Here is a 7440-nt window from a genome sequence, read left to right as displayed (position 1 = left end):
TCCCCTCTCTTTGGGCTCAAACCCATTTTGGCAACCAATCAAAAATCTCACCCCCTTATTTCTGCACCCCTATTTCTACTAAATATCTCACTCCCTTTACACTTGGGCCTTGGTCCAATTTGATTACTTTTTTATTTTATTTTACTTGTTATTTAGTTTTCTTTAGTTTATTTTATCATTTAACTTTTCATTTTATTTTTACTTTTTTATTTAGTAATTTATTTATCTATTTTATTTTATTTTTTTTATTTACTTATTTATTTTATTTTATCTCTTTTTTAAATAAATATTCAAAAGTTAAAAATATATTTTAAGGGGTCTAGTACATGTGTGATCGCACGCATCGTCCTTGTGCTAGAAAACCTTTTTCTTTACCATAAATAAAAATTAAAAATATATTTTAAGGGGCCTAGTACATGTGTGATCGCACGCATCGTCCTTGTGCTAGAAAACCCTTTCTTTTCTATAAATAAAAATTAAAAATATATTTTAAGGATTCTAGTGCATGTGTGATCGCACGCATTGTCCTTGTGCTAGAAGACCTTTTCTTTTTCTTACATAAAAATTACTAAAATACCAAAACATCCTTTCAAACAAACAATCAACTTTTCAGCCAGAACTACGTGATCCTTGATTCTCCATCCAAAGTGGAGATACGTAGGAGCAAGGCTAGTCCTTGTCAGGCTCGCTTTCCCAAAAATCCAAATTTTCCANACNAACTTTCCAAACAATTCTCCAANCAAATTTTCCAAATGGTTTCCTAAAGAACTACGTAACCCTGATTTCTCAGTCCAACTNAGAATACGTAGGAGCAAGGTCAATCCTTGTCGGGCACAAAAAACAAAAAATATATTTTGTTTCTTCAGAATTTTAGTTTTAGGGATAGTTAAACATTTTGCAAACCACATCAAATTCGCGTATTCAGTTAAAGGTACTGCCTTAGGGCAGGCGTTGTGAGGGTGCTAACACCTTCCCCACACATAACCGACTCCCGAACCCAATCTTTGGTTTTCGTGGACCGTGCTTTATCGTTTTATGGTTTTTNCGTAGTTTTCCAGAATAAACTATGGTGGCGACTCCAATCTCTTTTCCAAAATCTCTTTTTCTAAACTTATTAATTATTTTTGGATCGTCGTCGTCCCGTTGCGATTTTCCGGTTGCGACAGTCATCACACAACTGATGCATCATATTTTCAATACAATAAAACAACTTCTTAATTTCAATATACCCTAATTCCTTAAATGCACCTATGACTTCAGAGTAACTCCATTTTTCAGGGTCACATGACCTATAACTCATTTCCCCACCAATATATTTAAATGGTACATCCTTTAACAATGTCACACCTTGGTGGACCACAACTTCGAATCTTTCGTCACATATCCCAAATGCAACCCTGTAAAAAAAGCATACTTTAACGAAATGGGACAATTCAAAAAGCTTAAATTAAAAGGTATGGGAGAGCAATCCCAAAATCAACAATCAACACACAAATAATTAAAAAAAATTACGCCCTAAAGCGTCACCCACTCACACGAAAAATAACATTTTACTTATTCCAGTTGTTCAAAATATCAGCAGAGCAAAAAGGACAACAAACAAAAGCCAACACACTACACAACGAAAACCCTAAACCACACAATAAAAAACCACATTATGCATTTATGAACACAAATTAAGAGCGCAAATTGACATGGGTGATGATCAATCCTTGGAATTTCAACGAACGATGAACAACAATCTACCCCACCTACACGTTATTTTCACAAACATTCTAAACCAAAAATTTTGAACCCCACATAATTACTTTTCTTTGAAAAAAACTTATTAGTTATTTTTTTCCACGTAAGATTGTGTTGGACGGGCCACAAATGAAAAAAACGAACACCTTATTCAAACATTGTCGACATGTATAAGTTGTCGTTAACGATTTAGACAATGTCATGAAAAAGGACCACATTGAACATAAATTACAAAATTTGGAATCACATTAAACATCAGAAAAAAATGAGTCTCATATTGAACAAATTTGACAAAAATAGGGACCAAATAGCCTTTCTTTTATTTGTACTTTCATTTTTTATTTGTCTTTTTTTTAGTCAAGGCACATACTAGTGCTAAAAGTGTCCCTCAACTCAATGTCTATCATAAAATGTTTATTGATGAGTTTGTTTCAAAGGTTAAAAGAAAATTGAAAGAGAATTTTGAGAAAAAAAGAAATTAAAGAAAAGGAGTTGAGAGAACAATCAAGAGGATTTTATTCTAGACATAGATCGAAGCACTTGGTCATTCTAAACATCGTCTTTAATGTAAATCTCTTGTTTGAATATCTAAGGGATTAGCATTTTCACATAATGATTTAAAACTTGTCATCTAAGGGATTAGGGACTTGTATGCCTACAATGTAAATGCTTGATTATGTTGGAAATATATCGTGTAGATGATTGCATAGAGTTTGGTTCATGAAATCCAACCCTAGTGAGTCTTTACTTGGATCAATTTTATAATTTTTTTACATTCGCAATTTTATATGTTTTTGACTTATTTAAAATCAATCGATGTTCATATTCGTTGCCTAAATGAGCAAGTGACAATAATTAGTTAAACCAACACACATCTTTTGAAAAAATGGTATTTGGACTTATCATTTATATTACTTGAAATATGGTTTCTATATTTGTAGGTCTGAAACATCACATAGATTTTGATATAACTTTTGAATCATCTATTTGAGTTATATTAATATTGGAAGCTTGTTTTTCCTTTTCAATAGGCTCTTAATGCTTTTTATGTTTACAGAAGACATTTTCTATTAAACTATTAGAATGGTGCTGCTAACATTATTTGTTCCAACAATTTTATTCCTCTTAGTTGAGCGTAGTATTAATCATTTTACTAACTTTTAAGGTCCATTCTTCCTAACAAAAAAAATATCCAAGTTATAGAAATAAGCAAATACAACTTCAAATTGTTTTATATACAACTTAGATAAGAAACAAACAAATATTTAACAAAATGTATATGAAAAAAGTTAAGTTGGGATTCTACTACAAGGATCACTTTAGACTGAAAAATAAATCCCAATTTCTTAATATTCTCCGCTCATTGCTTTTATTATGGACCTAATACATCTTTAGAAACTGTACATATTATTGGCTTTAAAGTCCACACCAAGGAGTAACCAATGAACAACTCTTGGTTAGAAGTGTCGACTTCAATCTTAAAACATTCATTTTAAAAGTTTTGGTATGACAATTTAAATATATTAAATAGATTTTGGATTTTCATGACATTTATCAACCACAACTCATTTCATTCATTCACTTTGCCTTTGAAATAACATTCGAATAAGCTTAAGAATGATTTTAAGTGTAAAGATATATGAAATATATATGAAATAGTTAAAAACAACGTAAAAAGCCTCCCACCTCTAGCTATGTTAAGGACTTCTTTGGAAAGAGAAAAAATAACTTTTTCAAATGAGTTAAAGAAAGTTTTAATTTAATATTATCTGTAAATGTTAGTAAAACATAATAAATAGGTTATTTAAACTACTCCAGTAACTTGTTACAATCTTCAAGATCTACGTCAATAACTACATTATTTGATATAAATTCATTTTAAAATAGAATTAAATATGTTTTGTGTCCTTTAATTTTAAGTAAAAATTAGAATTAGTTTTTCTTCGAAATTGTGGACTATTTTAGTTCTTCATTTTTATAATAGTAAATTTAGTCATTTTAACTAAATTTTGTTGATTTTATTTGATGTTTCAAAAGTATTTCTCCACTAACATTGAATAAAAAATGTGTCGAACAATATAAACAATTCAAATGCAATTATGAAATGTGTTTGAAACGTCAAATAAACTTAACAAAATGCACACATTTCTAAAGTTGAGAGACAAAATTAAGTCAAAGTTTCAAAGAGGGACTAATTCCAATTTTCACTAAAAGTTAACGAACAAAAAATATATTTAACTCTTTAAACTATCCACAACCTATCATGTGGAACTCATAAAGTAAGTACTTGATACATTTAACCATGTCTAATAGTACTAAACACTACAAAGAAAAATATTGGATTTACCGAAAAATAAAATATATTGGTAAGCACAAAAATATCCAATAAAGTAAAATTATTAATGGTTTACTGTTTCGGTATAAATTTACAGGGACCGAAGGACTAACCTTGATGACGTCGCCTTCTGTCTTTCTGCCCGCTTCTTCTGGATTTCGATCGCACGCTCGCGTGTTGACTTCAGACGTACGGTGATCTTCTAGTCTTGACCGGGGGGGGGGGGGGAGGTACCTGAAAAGGCACTCCAACGCTCAAGTTAGGCGTGTATATGGAATCCTCTGTGGGAGAGAATTGATAAAATGAAAGATATGCTGTATGAACTNTGAGTGAAGTGTATTGAGAGAACGTACCCGTTTGGAATCCTTCAGCCCTTACTTATAGGCTTTGGGTTGATATAAGATAAACAAAATATAAACAGAATAACAATAAATATAAACGATCTTACTTAGCATATCTTTTGCTTCTGTTAAGATATATCCGGTGAATATATCTGAATGGTATATCTTTGTGGATATCATTTATGCTGGCCATTTACGCTAGCATTGGGCCTTGAGCCCAGTAAGATTGTGGCGCTATGGTGGGCTGTTGGCCCACTAAGACCGTTCGGTTACTCTGGCCGTTGGAAGTATACTACCATACATCATCCCCCCAAGCCCGAGGCAAAGGAAGGAGTTTGCCTTGGTTTGTCCGAAGGGCTTAAATGTGCCCACCGTTCGGTATTCTTTTGCTTTGCTGTGTGTAGGCCGAGTAACCATACAGTTATGTGAGTGGCTGGAAAACGACATGGTGAGCCCGTCGTTTAGGCTTAAAAAGGGGCATATATTTCCCGCGCTAGGGGTAGCGTTAGGGTCGCAAAAAGGAAGCCGTTAGATCAAGCACATCTAACGGTGCAGAAGATGCAGCCAGTTTCGTAACCTCCACGCTTTTAATTATGTGAGGAAGTGAAACCGTTTTCATTTCTGTCTTTGGCACTTATCTCCCCAGGCTTTCTCCTTCCTTCATCTGACCTTCGAGTATTCTCTCCTGTCCCGCACCCATTTCCAGGTAACAATGGCTTCCTCCCCTGTCCTTTACAATTTCTCTGATAATGTCGAGGGGGATCATGGTGACCCACAGGTTGCCCAACCGGTGGTTACTGGTTGTGTCACTTCGTTACTTAGTGGGGATAGGGTTTTTGTCCACGGGGGAGTGGTTGTTAATGGCCCTGAAGAGGGTTGTTCTCCCTCCCCGAGAGAATATCTATGGGCCTCCCGGGAGGTTGGGGAACAAGGGAGTTCATTTTCTTCTCAAGAAACTCTAATGCGCTGGGTAAAGGACAACTGTGTTCTAAGGAACATGGGGTACCAGCGCGCCCTTAAATTAATAGCTTGTAGAGACGATGAAAGGGTTTTTCACGGAGAAGATGTGATTGGAAAAGATTGTTTCTTTATGTATATGCCTTTTCTGTATGATATGTATGTTAGACTTCCTCTGACTAGGTTTCAAATGGATGTCTTACGGTGCTTGAACGTAGCCCCTTCTCAGTTACACCCGAACGGCTGGGGCTACATTCAAGCGTTCGGCGTTTTATGCCAAGCCTTAGGTGTCGAACCGACCGCCAAAATATTCCTTTTTTTCTTTAAGACCCGCCCTAATGCCAAGAAGGGTTGGGTATCTCTGACGTCTATGGCCAAAAATTCTATCTTCAGTTTGTTTGCCGAGTCATACAAAGACTTTAAAAACCACTTTTTTAAAGTGTCTGTTACCGAAATGGGTCGGCCATTCTTTTATAATGATGACGGGAACTCTAAATTTCCCCTATATTGGACTAAAAAGCCTCGTACCTTAACCTCTTGGCCCAAAGAGGATATGTCCGATGTTGAACAGAGGGATCTGGATAGGTTGGTCAAATTACCTCGTCCGTTCTCCTCCAAGAAGCTGGTTAATTGCCTGAAATACAACGATCTGAAATCAAGAGTGTTTGGTAGGTCTCTTTATCAACTGTCTTTCATTTGCATTTTGTAAATTGTAATTTTGTGTGGTTGTTACTATTTTGCAGAAGTTACGGCCAAAAAGGGCGGTCGAGATTGGTTCAGGGAATCACAAGTGGTGGACCAGGGAGTCGGTTTACAGACCGCTCGTTCAAGTGGGACATCATCTACGTCGGCCACTATAGTGCATATAGAGGATACTCCTCCTTCTCCGGTTCAACCTCTGACCCGCAAGAGGAAAACAACAGCAAGCAGTGGGGCCTCCAAGGGCAAAAAGACAATGGCAGTTCCGGAAGAGTCAATTCCCGAACGGCATTTACCCTTGGGTATGGATGATCCGGGTTTCGATCTAAGGCACAAGATCGAATTCAACTTTGATGCCGCCGAGGAAAAAGCAATGGCGGCAATGTCTGAGCAGCAAATGTCTGAGTACTTACTTCATCACATCTTGAGGTGTGGTGCTGCGGCATACAAGATGGCTTATGCATCTAGCCGTGGGGACGTCCAGAGTGAAGTATGCCGGCTAAAGAAGGAGTTGGAGGAAGCGCGTGCCGCGCATGCTGATTGTGCGAGAAATGCTGAAGAAGCTACTAGAGTGATAGCTGAAAGTCATACCCTCAATGAACAGTTGAGGAGTATGAATACCCGGATGCAAACTGAACGAGACAATTTGCTAAAGGAAGTGGAGTCGGCTCGAAAGACCGTTTCTGAACTAGAAGTTATTCAGAAAGAGAGAGACGATCTGAGGGCGACTTCTGTGGAGTGGAAGAATACCGAGGCTGAGATGTATGCGGCCATTCGCCAAGAGCACACTAAAGGCTTTAAGAAGGCGTTAAGGCAAATGGCGTGCTTAGCCAATGTGTCACCTAGTGCCTTTGAATTTGATGTGTACCAAGATGTTTATCTTGGGAAGATGACACCGATTAAAGATATCCCAGATGGTTTCTTCACCGAGAATGGGGACATAGCTGAAATAGAGGCAGAAGTCGCCCTTGAAGAGCCGGCGGAAGAGGGAGCTGCTGAGGAAGGAGAAGACGAAGCCGATGTATAAACTTAGGATTTTGCAACATATTTTATGTTTTTGCGTCCTAAAGTTGTAACAACTCGTACTTGGCCTTTATGACTTTATTTGCTCTTTGTTGACGTTTTGAATGTGATGCGCTTGCTGCTTTAAAATTTGGGTTGGATCTTTGCTTGTGTATCGTAATATCTTGTAATGTTTTCTGATCGTGGAGGACATGGGGTCCCGTAGCGTTTCTAGATTGAACAATCTAGGGGACATGGCGCCCCATAATGTTTCTAGATTGAAAAATCTAGTGGACATGGCGTCCGGTATTGTTTCTAGATTGAAAAATCTAGTGGACATGGCGTCCGGTATTGTTTCTAGAT

Source organism: Vigna radiata, chromosome 5 (assembly GCF_000741045.1).
Source record: "Vigna radiata var. radiata cultivar VC1973A chromosome 5, Vradiata_ver6, whole genome shotgun sequence".
NCBI lineage: Eukaryota > Viridiplantae > Streptophyta > Magnoliopsida > Fabales > Fabaceae > Vigna > Vigna radiata.
Note: the sequence above shows the minus strand (reverse complement) of the source record.